This window comes from Meleagris gallopavo, chromosome 2 (genome assembly GCF_000146605.3).
Source record: "Meleagris gallopavo isolate NT-WF06-2002-E0010 breed Aviagen turkey brand Nicholas breeding stock chromosome 2, Turkey_5.1, whole genome shotgun sequence".
NCBI classification, from domain to species: domain Eukaryota; kingdom Metazoa; phylum Chordata; class Aves; order Galliformes; family Phasianidae; genus Meleagris; species Meleagris gallopavo.
This window is the reverse complement of record NC_015012.2, coordinates 18095948-18112362: the sequence shown is the minus strand read 5'-3', so window position 1 is coordinate 18112362 and position 16415 is coordinate 18095948. Positions and strand designations below refer to the sequence as shown.

Sequence of the window (16415 nt, the reverse complement as noted above, 5' to 3'; positions counted from 1 at the left end):
ACTTTTTCCTATTGACTAGGCAGTTTGCTTCATTCAGTCAGTAGATCTACCAGTGAAGATACTCCAAGTGTTGTTTATTAGGGCAGAGGGTGCTAGAAAATATTATCCTGGCTTGAAGAAAGATACAGTTTTGCCGTATGGAAGAAGTACACAGTCAGTGGGTCTGGAGTGCAGAATATGGGACTCACAAAAGATGAAATGATAAGGATCTCTCCAATGTTAGTCTGCAGAATGGAAATGTTCTTCCAGACTCCATACAAACTCACTGAAAAAGCATATGCAAAGGCACCCTAAGAAGAGAATATTAAGGTTCTTTTCCTTTCTCAAAGTAAGAGAAATAGAGCAGTAATGTGATTGTAGTATTTCAGTACACTAGAATGTTCCAACAAGGAACAATTTTATCTGAAAGTAGATGTGAAAGCAAAAGGCAGAAGGGAAGTCAGCAAGTGGACAGGGCTTTTTTCTGGAATTATTCCTGGAGTCATTTCTCATGCTGGTGCTGGCTGCAGGAAGCCAAAGATCAACACATGGGTTATTTATAGCCATTTTCTAAATTACTTCAGTGCAAATGATCCATTTAGTTGTTTCAGTCCTCAGGACAAGAGTTGCTGTGCTACTCATTTGTCTCCTATGGTGTTCTTCTTAAAGATTATGGAACCAGGGAATAACTAAATAATGTATCCTTACTCTTCTCCTTTGCATGCTTCCTTGAAAAAGAATTTTTTATTATTATTACTACTATTGTTATTACATCATCACACATCAGTGGTTGTTCCTGGTATGAACAGGTGAGGGCAATGATATTTTCTGTGGTGGTTCATATTTAACTGTCTTCTCCTGGCATTTTTATTTCAGCCCTGCAACAACTCCCCAGGCTGTTCAAGGTAGCAGGGACTTTGGAAGTCCCTGATAGCCAGCAGGGACCTTTCCTTTTGGTTGTAATGAGAGTGATTCAAACACAAGACGTTCTTGCCTGAAAATTAGCCTGAAGCTTTACATCCCACAGGTAACTGGCTGAGAATCATTTTTGAGTTGTGAATTCAGTTGGACTAACATTCCCACTGGAAATTTTATCTATGTTCATACTGTTTCTGTATTTGCCTTTTACTAGATTTAGGGGCAAAGCTTGAGGTCTGTTGTTGGGAAAAACACTACTATTCTTTTGTAGTCACCTGGAAAATTTTGTGCTTTATGGAGGTGTTGCAGGGCTGATACTGAACAATGAGGAATCTGGGCAACTCTTCTTTCTCTTCTTTCTTTACTTTAAAATAAGTGGATGTAAGCATAAAGCATCTCCAGAACTGACCCTTCTAAAAGGAGTTTAGATCCAGACTGTAGACAAACTTCTTCATCCAGATGTTACTGTAGATTTTACCTCTTATTTGCCAGAATCTACAGTACCAGTAGCTTGCTTCTGGTGGAAGTGTAATGTGAGCTTCATGAACTTCTGCAGAAAAAGTTAGTTTATAACTTTCACAAAGAACTGAGCTATTCCACTTGACTTAGATTAATTCTAGTAGCTGTGTCTGAAAAATTGTGTGTGGTGTTGAGCTACCACTAATGACAGTAACAAACAGGAGAAAGTCAAGAAAGCCATGATGGTTAGGTAACTAGAGCATGGGAGGTTCTAGGAGCTGCTGAGGGAATGGGGTTTGATTGAGCTGGGGAAGGCTATGGGTGTGTTGCTGTCTTCCAGTTGCTGTTTTCCAACTTGGCCTCACTTCAAAGCTGGCACTGCTCCAAGAAGTTAGTAGCTTCCTGAGGTTCCTTCCAATCTATTTTTTTCTGAATTCATTTTAATAGAACTAAAATCTGAGATGTATTAAAATAAATAATCCTGAGAATAGAGAAATGGGTGTATCTATATAAGCAAGGAAGAGAAATGAAGTTCCAGCAACTTTTAATACAGTTGAGTTTTTCTTTGGAAAATAAAACTGGGAATGAATTTTTTGAAATAAAAAACAGTGCTCTCCAAACAGCATTTAATGTTATGAGAAGGAAGGTGATTTGTGCCTCAGCTGAAGGAAAAATATCAGCAACATCATAGAAGGCAGAAAATATGGAGAACTGGCCTTTTCCTATCACTGATACAGCAGTCAAAGTCTTATTGCTTTGCATTAGCTTTACTTGCCCTGTAGAACTTACAGTCTAAACAACCGGAGTCTGGATAATCCATGCAGCGCAGCACAGTATGGCATGCTTGTTGTGGAGGCTTTGTCCTGTAGAATGGCAGGAGGCACGTTTGGAATGAGAAACCAAATCTATAGTATGGGAAATCCAGCTCACTTTTCCCTCTCCTGCTCATTGCTTTTGTTGTCAGTACAAGAGCTAGTATCAACCAAGAGCAGGTAACTATGGGTTATAGGATCCTGATTGTATTTAAACATTGATAAGGGAACTTTGTAAGATCAGCTTTTGATTTGTAACTGTTTACTTTTGGAGGAGACTGAGAGATGCTAATGTCTCTTCTGGCATTTGCAGTTATTTTGCTTTCTGAAGATTTGTGGGTTTCACATGGCATAAAATCAAGCAATAAAAAAACACTGACAGGCAGGAGTGCTGCTGAGGTACAGAAGGAGTCTTTTGGCTCCAAACATATTGCTTACTTTGCATGTCAGTGTCTGCTCACTCCACTGACTCCTTTTGTAGAAAGGTCATTGACTCAGATACAGGATTTAAAACAACAGAAAAACCAACACAGTTGTGTTGCATCTGTTAGTGGATGAAAGAGGGATCTGACCTGGGATTTCTGTTCTGCTCAGGTAGGGATTTTTCCTGCACCATAGATGTCCTCACAAGACAAGCAAACGTACTGTCTGTTATTAAGCCAAAAGGAGCAGATAAATCTGACAAATTCTGTTTTTCTGCTGTTTTTCTCTTCTTGGTTTATAGAAGGTCGCAGTGTGAACCACTTCAATGTCTTCCACTGTTTTCTTTCTGTTTTATAGTGCTAGCATGATCTCAGTGAGGGAGCATATTTATTGTGCGTGCCATTCAATTTAGTTTCAACTACAGCACATGATTACAGCAACTTAGAGGAAAAAACTGGAAAATAAGTCCCTGATGTAAAACTGGTAACTGAGCCAAAACAGTAGTGCCAGTTATTTCAGTGCCTCACACAGTGATTTACGAATTCACTGCAAACACATTTAACAATTTATTGGGACAAGTGTGCATATTAACCAGCTTTCTTGAAACCTTGGATGCAAATTTCTTTTGATGATATTTTCCCTTTTAATATTTTACAGAGAGGCACTAGAAGGTGGCAGTAGGGAGAGCTTGTCTTTGCATCATACTTTTCGGCGCCACCCATGAGTTTATACCTTCAGCCTCCATGGTATTATTTTATTTGGGAAAATATTTGCAATGTCTCATGGAAAAATGAATGCCTATAGGACTGATCTGAATCCTATAGACACGTAATCCATTTTTTTTCACAGAGATGTATTGCTCATGCACGTTCCTATATGGCTCTTTTAGGCTGCTGAAGAGTGGGAGAAGCAATTTGTAGTTAGCATCACTGGTGGTCTTCCAGCCTTTGCCTTTTTCTTTTTTTTTCCTAATTGGCACAGATTCAGCCTACCAGACTTACAAGGAAGGACACAGCTGAAATGAGGATTGAGGGTTGCAAGCAAGGACAAAATTTTAGGAAATGTCTGCCAATTTCTTGACCTTAGAACAGCTCACACAGACGGGATCCTTTTATTTTAGACGAGCATTTGCTTAACTTTAGAATAGCTTCTATCCCTTGTCCAAGAAGGGGTTTTCCAAATCATTCTTATGTTGATGGTAAATGCAGAAGCTCTATCCAACCTTTCAAACAATGTATGAGATGCTAAAGTATGTTTTGAATAGGGAATATTACAGCTGTATTTCTGCTAAACCTGCAGTGAGGAAAGACCAAATACAACCTACAGCATTTCTAAAGTTATAGGGACTTAAGGAAAACTCTGGATTATTTCTTTATGTTCAGTTTAGAGGCTAAGCCTAGATTTTTTTTTTATCTGATGAAGTTGCATCCCACAGCTCTCAGCAAAACCTTTATGGTGGTAAGGTAATGCAGAGCAAAGGGCCAGCACAGTGTAGATAGAGCTGTCTGATTGCAGCAGGAAATTGGAAGGATAGGTTTGTATTTGACACAGTGTAAAATCTTTACCTGTGTTATTCCATCCGCCTGATTACCTGCAAGTAAGGTAGATGCAGTTATAAATCCTTCAAGAAGATACACTTGTTCCTGTAAATGTTTTGTGAGGCTTGGGTGGTATCAACCATGGAGATGATCACTTTCCTTTTGCTGTGTACATACCTATGTTCAGGACTCGACCGTTTCAATCCTGATGCATATCTATTTTTAAAAGCCATGTTTGTGTAACTTACAGAGCCTCCCATGCACATTTCCATGCTACAATGAGGTCATTTTTCTGGATAATTGGGAAAGTTAAGTAATTGCCTGAAAAAGTAAACATTTCTTTTAATGTCCATGAAGCAAGTCTAAGAGCTGTTTGATACCTGTACTCCTGAAATTAAACAGTGGTTTACGTCAACATGAAATCCATCTTGAACTATCCTATGATGTCATGTGGAACTGCCAGGGAATGTGCAGGCTACTTCAATGCCCCTCATTCATGATGGGGAGCCTCATTGTGATTTCACTTTTCCCTTTGACAGCAAAAGGCAATATATAAAATGTGGTGTCCATATGATTTGTGTGTGTTTGTAGTGTACCTGTTGACAGCTTAAGACATCAGTGGGACAAGCTGAGTTTCCCCACAAACTGGCACATTGGGTGTTCTCCCCATTTTTATTTTTGTTACACTCTCCGAAGCATAACCTTGTAGCTTTAAAACAATTTGCCTGTTGGTATACTTGTGTGGCAGAAAGATATATATATAGATATATATAGATATATATATAATAATTGTTATGTTTATTCAGTACCAATCTCAGTCTGTGTCTAGGTTTTCTTATTTTTTTCACTTTGGAGAGTGATTCTGAGGTAAAATCACAGTTTGATCCCTTCTTTGCTTCCTCTCCTTCCACATAACTTTTACTAACTTGCATCCTTTTCTGAACTCTAAGTCTCAAGCTCCTTCAATCAAGACTTGTTTTTTTTTCATCTCACACAGTCTGATAGCCAAACTCAGACCAGGGTGTCAGTCACTGAGAAAGGAAAAAAATTGGGTAGCAAAAAATCTAGTGATATTTTGATGAGAGAATAAAAAAGTTTATAATCTAAATGTGGAAAGAAAGAAACAGGTCTGTTGTTGCAATAAAGGCTGGTGAACTGGGTAGGAAAAAGGGAAATAATTTATCTGGGAAGCTAAGATTCTGCATGATAAAGTAGGTAGTGGAGATGTCAGTACCTGTAGCAAAGATGAAGTGCTGGATTGGTGGGGACTTTTTTGACTGTGAAAAAATAAGAAATTCAGGATGAGTTCTCACAGTAGTTGGTAAAGGGGTACTGTGCTAGCTGAGCTTGAGAAGTCAGTCGTGATGACAGGGAGCAAAAAGCAAGTGGAGAAACAGATGGCAAGCACCACAATTGAATTCTCAGCAGAAGCCACTGACTGATAGGCCCAGCCCTCTGATGGGTGGTGGTTAGTATCTTGTAGTACTTCAGAGGATGTTCACTTGTCCTTCAACCCATTAACTTCTTTTATCAGTTCTGAGTACTTCTTAGGCTAGTGTTTGGAAGCTTTCACTTCTTTTCAATTCTGCTTGAAAAGCCTGGATGTAATAGATAGCTATAGATTTGTATGCTTAGTGCAGATTCAATTACTTTCTTCATGGGAATCAGAACCTCTCAGGAAGGATTTCAGCATGTCCAGGTGCGTCTGTCTGTTGATAATAAAAATAAGTCACCTTAATTCTATTTCTCTGAAACATCGGAAGTGTTCGCTCTAGACTAAATAAAATTGTGTTGCCCTTGAAACTTGCTGATTGCGCACACTACTTTCCAACCGCTGCATGGGTTTATCTTTCAAATCCACATATTCCCTCAAAAACACTGATCTGATTTGCCACTGTACCTTACCATGTTTCTGTAACAATTTGATATGATGGAGAAAAACACTAAATTTCTAACGCAATGGGCTAGACACTAGTGTGTAATAAGCTCATAGCTGTAAACTACGGCTGGCTTCTTCTGACACTTAGTGGCACTTTCAGCATAATTGTGAATTGGAATGGGGCAGTACAGAAAATAAAATTCTGTGGTATCTAAGGGCTTATATTTTAAAGCAGATTTACACACACAGAGTATGAGTTACCAAACAGCATCTTAACTCAAGGATAATTTGACCAAAAAGTATTTCTAATAAGAGTATTACAAATGGTGATCACAGATCCAACTCACTTGTAAAAGAGCAGAGGGTAAAATTGCCCCAGTGTTCAAAATCAGAGCAATACTGGTTTTGAGGCTCCTGAGGTGAGGTGCCAAAGAATGACACTTAAGATTGATATTGCATTTGGTCAGAGGTCAGGCCATATAACAGCTACAAATCCTGTATCCTTCCACTTCTAGGTGATAGCTAGATAGCTCAGTTTACAAGACCAGGAGGCAGAAATCAGTATAGTTTAGTGACCTATAATTAGATAAACAGTGAAACCTTTGAAATGCTGCCAGCCTCTGAGCATTACCAGCCCAGTGGTGTGAGTGCTGTTCTTGGTGAGCATCAGTAAATGAGGCAATAACATTACACATAATGCCTCAGTGCTTCTGTGGTTTAATTCCTATACCAAGACAGAGATAAATGAAACACATTTTTCAGAGTAAACAGTGTAATGAGGGAAATCATTAAGATGAATACAGTATTTGAGGAGTCCATTGCTCTGACAGCCTTGGAAAAGTCCTCTTATTCATTTATTCATAATATAGTCACTAGAAATGCATTATGAATTTACTTGTGCTCCCTTCTCTAGCTGCATCTTCTCATTTCTGCTGTGAGATCCCAGCTGAAATGAAATTATAATCTTTTGTAGTTTTGGGTCAGCATGAAGCTAGTTTTTTGTTCTCTTTGACATCTGTTTTACAACGCCTAGCAGAATGCTAAGTCACGGCTTGAAGCAGTGATTGAGAACCTGCTCAGCTGTATGCAATGCACCTGAGTGACTGCACCTGGTGGAGCCAGGATCCACCCCTTCCCAGGCCTCATTTAAGGACTGGCAGTGGAGGCAAGGGGATCTTGCTGGAGATCTTTACGTGTCTGTGGTCTTGTAAAGGTAAGTTTATTTTTTTTTTTTTTCCTTTGTTTTTTTTTTGTCCATTGCTGCATTTGAGCAAATATTCACTTGCTGCAGCCTAGGACTTTGCTATTCTGCTATCACTGCTGCATTTGCTACCACGTTACAGTATTACAAAATAGAAGCCAAAGGAGAAGTTTAAGCGTAAGATTTTTCTAGCTAAGAAGGAAATCAGAATTAATTATAGTTATTTGCAATGGTTGCCTTTCCAAAAGGGTTGGAATCTTCTGTTAGCACTTAGTATTAATGAGCAAGGATTTTGGTGGTTTTTTCATTGCCTGATCAAAGCTATTTCTTGTTTTAACCTGTTTAGTAGTTTTACTGAGGAGCAATATTTTTAAACCAAAGAATGTTTCTGCATCTGCGATAAAGCTTCAAAGCAGTAAGAACAATGGAACAATATCTTTTTTTCCTAGGCTAACTACTTATACTCCTGTCTGATGGATGTAGCATTAGTAAGTTGTGGTGTAATGTAAGCATTTAAAAGAAAGCACTGTGACCATGGAGGCATTACCACAGATGATGATCTGCACCATGCTGAATATGCATTACTTTTAGTCCCCTCTTCCAGGGGTGTTAAGGACTGATGTTTTGAAGGTGGCCAGTGAGGGCTTAATTTAACTCCATATGCATCTTTTACCTTATCAGGGGGTGAGTCTGAAATAGGCCTAGGTTTGATTTTGATTTCAATTTGTGATGGAAAATTTGTGCTTTCTTGGAGAACAAATGAAAGGACACTTCAGCAAGTATCTTTCTATCTTGACAGGAGATGTAATGTTTTGAAACTTATAAAAAGCTTCCTGTATTGAAATATCCCTAATAACAGAGGTCTAGACAGTGTTCTAGAAATCTATGGCTCCTAAGGTTTTCATGGAGTGTGTATGGGGAAAGAGGGGAACTAAGTGCAACAGGCTTGAAATAGAAAAACGTTACAAATGATTGAGAAATATTATTTATTTTCAAGCCCTATCGAGATGGATAACTCTAAGACAATAAAGATAAGGATATACCAGAGCCAATAATGCTGTCTAAAGCCCCTTTTGATCAAACCTGAGTTTTTCGGCAGGCTCTCTGGGCATCCCCCACTGGACAGAAACACCGCCTCAGGTACTTCATAACCACTTTCACAAACACCTCTAGCTGCAGAGATATTGATACGGGGGGAAATAATTGTCAGAAGTTGGGTGCAGAATACCATTACTTTTGGTTGCTTTTACTCTCTCTTCATTAGAGGTGAGAAATCTTTATGCTAATACACACTTCTAATCCCAAAGAGGGCAGGAATTTTTTTTTAAAAAAAATCCAAGTATTTCACTACAGAAATCTTGAAATAAAAGGTTTCCCTACGCAAGCTACCTTTCTTTTTCTTCCACTTTTGAAATTTATTTTTATTTAAAGTATTTATTTTATTTTAAAGATTTATTTTTTTGTCGTTTCTTTTTAAAGTCTCTGGACATCTTAAATGATTAATTCATTATCAAGGTCCAGTTGAAAATCTACCTTAACTCCTAAAAGAAGAGTGAGAGGAAAATAATAACTTAAAATTTAACCCACGATTGAAGATTGATTATGCTTTTGGCATAAGCAAAGTGTGCTGGATTGCATGTAGATCACTTTAACGAAACAATTTATTTAAATGTTTTTTTAAGCATTAATAATTGTTTGGAATCTATTTGTCTTAATCTTTTTTCTTATAAATTTTTAACCTCAGATTCTGAGCTTTCAAATTGTAAACCTATTATTTGTCTTGCATTATTCTGACTGTTGTATGACTACTGTAACTCATCTGTGCTGCAAGCTTGTTCTAATCAATGCTGTTGCTGGAGCACTGCAAAACCAGTAAGCAAAATTTGTCTTTCAATTTCTGGCCCCGAGTAAATGATGGGTAAAACTGAAAACCAAGTAAGTATTAAATTGCTTAGGATGGAAATGGTTTATCTGCTAAACACTAGTCTGATTAGAAACATACCTGTTACATCTTATATTTAAAATAATAATAATAAAGCTGGAGAACAAATTTCTACAGTTCATGAGAATGTACGGAAATGGTCGGTATCCTTCAAAAAAACTCTGTGAAGTTTTCAACCTTTCTTTCTTTATCAGATGTGAAAGTGCTGGTGAGGTAGCAACAAAGCTGCGTTACGCAGCTCTGATAGTCTCTATGTTGGAGAAATTACCCCAAACCAAGCATGCACCTCCTGTGAAGGAGGGATAAATACTTGGTTTGTCCAGCACAGAAAAAGAAGAAAGATGACTGATTTGTGTGAGCCAATCATGAGGATTAAGGGGGAAGAAGGAAACAATTACTTAAACAAAAGGACACTTTTGGCCCATGAGCAAGTGAACTCGAACAATTCATGAATAAGGGAAGCTTTCAGAAGCAGCTTAAGTACGGGCTCCGGAACAGTCTCGCAGCCGGGGAAATGGGTGAAACGGTGACCTACATTCAGCTGGAGCACATGATTAGTTCCAAAAGGAGCTTCTGTAGTGCAATTATTGAGTGGCCTAAGAAGCACTGCAGAGACAATATTAGCATCCAAAAAGGGATGTGAACAACTGTTACTTTCCCAACAATCTTGCAATATTCGTTACGTACTTTATTCTTTGATCAATCAAAAAATCTAGTTATTAATCTCCTCACTTCAAGAATTTTGACTGTAAATATTTGAGTGAGGACACAAGAAACAAAACTTTTCATTGAGGGGAAAAAAAAATAGTGGCAGAACTGTCTTTTCTTACAAGATTTGCTCTTCCCTCTATATCTGTTATCTCACCAAGTGTTTATGCTGTTGAGCAAATGTTCTCAGTTTTAACTAAGGCAAATGAAATAATGACTCTGATTTTCGCTTGACCTGGGTTCTTTAATATATATATTTTGGACGATTAATCTTGTGATAAATCTTCACAGAACCACAAAACTGTAGGTATTGGTAGGGACTTCAGGAGATCACAGAGACCAACCCCCTGCTAAAGCAGGCTCCTAGGGTAGGTTGCACAGGAAAATGTCCAGATGGGTCTTGAATGTTGCTGCTCTGATTATGATAATTAAAATTAAATTTGCATGGTGACTGATGACCATTTCCATCTACTATTGCAGGTGCATTCACTCTAATGATCTTAATCCACTTTCTCATTGGATAAATGGTGGGATCACCAGTTCAATTCTTCACATAATGCTAATTAATTCTTCAAAGCAATTCTGGCTGATGCCAAGCATTATTTGGGCACAGGCAAGGATTAACAGGCCAGACTGTTGTCTGTAGCAATAAAGTCATTCAGGGGAGATCAGAAGTACAGTAGATTAGCATCTCCATTATGTGTATGCCTCCCTGCTGAAAAAACCTTCAGTCAAGACAATAAAGCAGGCTTGAGTCCACATTGTCATTCAGCTGAAGGCCATGTCAGGGCGCATATATCAGCTTCCCCAAGCAGTAACAGCACATTAGCTCATTAGTAGTTTCATACAAAACAGATCTGGATCCCTCAGGGAGCAGTCTATAGCTTCCTTTGTTTAAGCAGGATTTCGACAAAAAACTACAAAGTGTTTCTTAAGCTCTAAGAATGAGTGAGAGGATGACAAAGAAGAGACATTAAAGCATGTGGTCTATCCAGCTAGGTTACTACCAAAACTTTCTTTCATGATTAAATCTCAAAAAAAAATACATGATATCTTATGATAGGCATTCAGATGCAATATTTCCGTGAGGCTGAGGTGTGCAGGTGCCTTTTTAAAAACAAGATTTTTAACACATACTCAATTTGAAATAAAATAAATGTGAAAATCCTTTAATCCTTTAAAAGTTGCTAAACTCGACATACTATCCTTAAGCAGTGACTTCCACCATACTAGTTTCATAACTTGCTCAAATCAGATGATGACTCTTCCAAAATAAATATCATGTGGTTTCTTCTTAAGTGCTACAACCACCTGTTTGTTTCTTCATATGTAGGACTAATTAAAAAGACAGCCCATTCTTATTTGAAACAAGATTTCATTCAGGAAACTTGTTTTCGCTACTCCTTATTTTTTTCCTCTTTAAGTCTAGGCATTGGTCTCTTCGTGGAACAATAACCAGGCTGAAAGGCTGGAAGTGTGTATCTTCATAATGAGTTTGGAAACAGCAGGATCTTTTAATTAGGGTTTTGTTTATTTTTAAAATAGTGCATTATGAATTCTCCCTTTAGGAAAACAAAAACTGTTAGATTCTAAGTAAATTTATATATTTACATAAGAAGACATTAGTTCATGAAGATATTGTAGATTTTAGAATTAGCAATGAGTTATCCTCAGAGTACTTTTAATAGGTCAAACTACAAGATTTTGTATTAATAAATTGTCCTTAATAGTAATTTCCCTCTATAATCCTTTATCCTCAATAATCTGAAGTGTTTGTGGCACAAAGTTATCTGTCCATCATTCCTTAAAAACTGTTTTACTTATAGTCAGGTTTTCCAGAAAAGCCTTCTAGAAAGGGTCTCTATGATTAGACAACCTGTGTATGCAGCTGAGACTATATTGTAGCATGTATAACTGAGTTAAAAATAGTACATCGCTAATATGTCATTTTCCTTGCCTAAAATATCCTGAAACTGAAACAGAACCATCATCTTATTGTTGTTTCAATGCACTAACATCCAAGATATATCCATATTTTCTCACAAAATTTTTTTACCGGAAGGGAATGGAAAACAAAAAAGGAAAGGAGAGCATTCTCTGTTCTTCTGTTTGCCAGCAAGGAAATGTTTTCACTTTAGGGAAAATAAAAAAAAAATAAAAATCAAGACCTCAAAGATCCTGCCTGAAAGCAGAAGTTAGACTAACTGTAATTTGCTCATCACATCCTGGTTCTCATCCATAAATCAAGGTTTGTGACTGGCTAGTATCAGTGGTATAAAAAAAATAATATATATATATATATTGGCCAGAGGTCCCAGAGTGAACATCTCTTCTCTCACCCCAAAGGAGATCATGCTGAGAGCGCTTTGGCAATAAATAATAATGTATTACAGGTTGTTCAGCTGACTCTCCAGCTTTCTGGGGTAAGGCAAGTACAAATGTTGAAAGTTGCTCCAGAGAGTGTGAGGGCAATGCAGGAAGGGAGAGTTAAGAGTTCAGTGTATTTCTGCAGAGGGTGAACAAAGGAGAATGTGAACAGAAAAAATATTGTCTTCTCTAAAACTGTTGAAACAATACAAATGAGCTTTAGAATGCTATATTGTTTGTTAACAGTAGCAAACATCTTAAATCCCCTCTATGATGATTCAACACTTGTAACAATGAGAGCCTGTTTCAAGCAAGTGTGAGTCTGCCTTTGTATTTGCCTACCTATGGAACCAGGTGGCCTCTTTTCCACTCCCAGCAGAGTATCTATCCATCAGGTAGATAAGTAGCAGGTAGCATGAGCAATCAGAGGTTAGGCTGAAGTCTACAGTCCTGACCTGCCATGGTGTAGTGCAAAGAACCTTTGGAGATCATGAGCTATCACTGAACTCTTCATTTAACCTCTTAAGGACAATTGGTGCTAAACCCATTTGATTGCTATATATTGGGAAATTCAAAGTACGCTTCCTCAGTCTCATTACATCATTATGTTTTGCTTCTGTAATCGTAGAATCAAGGAATCACCAAGGTTGGATAAGACCTCCAGATTATCTAGTCCAGCCAGCCATCCACCTATCACCAATGTTTACATACTAAACGATGTCCCTTCTTACTACATCTAAATGTTTCTTGAAAACCTCTAGGGATGGTGAGTCGACCACCTCCCTGAACAGCTCATTCCAGCACCTTCTTGATCTTCAATAAAGGTGATTCATAGGAGACTTTCAGCTGTTTAAAGTGAAGGATCAAAAAAATGAAGACTGATGGTAGCGAGGAGACCCATTGTAAGTACTCCTGAAGAAGAAAAGGCAAAGGAAGACCGTGTGGAGAATCATTCCAGAAAATGTATGCTGCCATGATGCAAGTGATCCATTTCTCCTGCCTGGTACTGAATGAGAATAAAACCATTCTCCTTCTGACAGTTCAGGGAGTCTTTACCATGAAATGAACAAGCTAAGAAATCACTTACAAAGCCTTCCTTTATGAGGAGATCATGGGGATGATCTCATCAAATCCCCTTTCCCTGAGAGCTTTGATGTTACTACTATGTCTGAGCTCTGATAATAGGATGCAGGTAGAGAAACTTCTGTTTAAACATGTTTTGTTCCATCAGCCTTGACATACTTATTGAATTTGTTTGTAAGTCATTAGAGTTTGTTTCTTCCCCATAACTACATTATTATTTTATTCATCTTAACTGAAATTGTAGTCTTATAAAATGATCATGAGATGATAATTACAATGGTTGAGACACAGATGTTGGGTGCAGTTAGAGAGCTGGGAATTAAGAGCCCTCTGTGTGGGGAAGCTCCATCCTTGCTTCCCCTACTTGCTTTTTTTTTTTTTTTTTTTTTTTTGAGTTAATCTGTTTATTTGGCACCACATTTTTAAAGGACATTCAAGAGCAGATCATTGGACGAGTTGGATGGAGGCCACCTCTTGTCTCCACGGCAGATGGATGGATGGGAGGAAATGCATTTAAGACAAGTTTCCTTTGCGTTCATTTGGGAGGAAGGAAGTACCCCCAGTGGACACAGCTTTCAACTCCCATAAGCATATTTGGTGCTAAACAGGACAAACCTGAGCTGAATCAGAGGGTAACATAACACTATGTTTTCTGAAACATAGATGTATGAATAACTTTTCTTATTCCTTGACCTTTTCATTCTATCCATTGTTTCAGGCTCACCAGTTTTTGCTTCAATAGAAGTAGATGATTTTTTTTAAGGAAAAACAACTTCAACTATAACCAGTTGTACAAGACAGTGTTCTGGTCTTCAGCCTGAATTAATCTATTTTTTCCATCGGACTCCTCCACTGATGATTTCAGATCCTGTCCACACATTTGTTTTGCCTCTTCATAAACCAAGTAACTTCATGCTGTTTTTGACTGTTCCTGCTCACGTTTTGACTAATGCAATTCTTGCTGAAGCCTGTAGTATGGTGGGAGCAGTACCATCAGGTCAAAGTGAGAGCAAAACAAAGGTCGTTTCGCACAGGAAGGGCTACCAACTTATAGAAATGCCATAGAATAAGCTTCTAAGCTTAAAGATGTATATACATCAGCTTACCAAAAAAGCTTCTGAAGCAGATCTAAGGGTAGCTGGACAGCTGTCATGCTTTCTCATGTGACAGGTGGGATGCTTGCATTGTGACAGTGGAAGGTGGAGTGCTATTCCATCAGCAAGATAATTATTTGCTCACAGGCAAGTAATGAATTGCAAATTGTGAATTTGAGAACTTGCAGATCAGAAGCCTTAGTAACTAAATGGTGAATTAGGGAATCTACATAATCTAAATGCTGAATTAGGGAATCTACATAGTCTGTATAGAGGGGATTGAGACTTTTTTGTCATGCTTATTTGTTTTCTTTCCTAGTGAGGTAAAATGAAGTTTAACTGACAGAATAAGTTGTCCTGTAAATTTTAGAGAACCATTTGTTCCATGGCACAGTAACAGTCTTTATCTCCTCCCGTTCCCAGCTGTCAGCTACCTTGGCATCAGGAGCATAACTCACTATTTGCTGACCTGGATTTCAGAAAGGCAGTTTTGTCTTTGAGTGGAAGTTGAGTCACTGGAAAACAGATTATTTTTCTTGTCAGATTTCCTCTGCCAAAGAAATCCCTCATTCTGTTAAGCAGTCCCCTCCCCAAGGAAGTTGTCATCTGGTACCACACAAGATGGAACTTCTCACATGTGTGGCCTTCACAAGTAAGTGTGCCTTTTCTCTAAATAAGTAAGAGACAGAACGATCAAACAACGGCAACTCTACAAATCTGTCAATTATGGTGCACTAGAAGACACACAAACACCAAATTGGGAACAGTAATAAACTCAGCAGCACGTGCAACCATCCTGGTAGGTCTTGGTGGGTGTTTTCAGGGATGTGAAAGAACTTTGGCACCAAAAAAGATGATTCTAATGAATTAGAGGAGCGATAGAGCACAAAGGAAGAAAAACTGCTAACAGATTATTTGATTTATTTAAGGGTAACTAATTTGAAGTTTTCATTAGTGAATTTCATGCAGCCTACCTGAAACTGCATCTCATGTAATTGGAAAAAGATTCACAAAGCCCATGGGTAGAAGTCTCCACAGTGTTCTGTGCTAACTGATATTTACTACAAAAATGGAGATTAGGAAAAATGAAACTCTCTGGCACTCTTTTGGGTTTGCCTGGCTCCCTAAGTCAAGTTCTTTATTATTTTCATTGTTCAGAGCTGATTTTGTTCCCCACCACTGCCCCCCAGAGCAGCTTCAACTACAAACCTATAACGGATCTGGTTATGTATTTCTTTCAAACCCTCCTATTCAAAGTGTCATAGATTCAGTACGTGTTCACAGTACCCTAGAAGAATGACTAAGCCCTCAGAATGGTTAAGTAGAGTTTGAAGGAATTCCTTTATGCATAGCCGGGCACCCTAAAAGAAAAATGCTTTTGAGTTCAAAATGTTGTTTATTTTGGAGCACATTTCTTTCTCTGCTTTCAATAGTGACCTAGGAATGAGCTCACAATTGGAAGCAAATCTGTCTTCTGTTTCTACGCCTAAAGGATTACCTACTCTCTGAAGCACATGGGGTTATTGATGGCCTTGCACCAAAAGTATGATTTGGAATTCTGTGAAAAAAATAAATATACACACACGTGTGTGTGACACTGGCAGATTTAAGTTAAAAAACTTGTTGAAACATTACAATAATAGAGATTGAATTTATAATAAATAGAAGGCTTCCTATATTCACAAATGTTCTGCTTTGTGCTTGAACAGGAAAATTTCTAATCTAGCATGACTCTGTGGGAGAACAGCAAAACCATATTGTTTTGTAATGTGCATATGGGCTGTGTAGCATTTGGCAGTATCTCAGTCTGAGATCTAATGAGTGAACCACCTCTGCTCTGCCTGCATGGGGTTGCTCAGCGTGGGTTTCTACGCGTGGATCATGTGATGCAGTGCTGCTGACTGCTGGCTTCTGCTTCAGCAACAAGGCTGACACAAGCCCAGCGTCCACTGTGCCCAAGTCTCTGCACTGACCAGCGCTGCAGATTACTGAGAACTAACAGCGGATCTTGC

The 16415-nt window shown here is 38.3% G+C and overlaps 1 long non-coding RNA gene across 2 annotated transcripts; it reads right to left on the bottom strand.

The window, feature by feature from the left end:
* Window positions 1-3558: 3558 nt before the first annotated feature.
* LOC109365885 lies at window positions 3559-15488 on the bottom strand. 2 transcript variants are annotated; one of them, XR_002111709.1, is made up of 4 exons: window positions 14416-15488; window positions 8293-8382; window positions 5364-5838; window positions 3559-5160 (listed from the first exon to the last, which is right to left on the bottom strand). It is a non-coding gene; the product is annotated as an uncharacterized LOC109365885 (long non-coding RNA). The 2 variants fall into 2 exon arrangements; XR_002111708.2 differs by having other exon boundaries at window positions 3559-5838; window positions 14416-15486.
* Window positions 15489-16415: the final 927 nt, after the last annotated feature.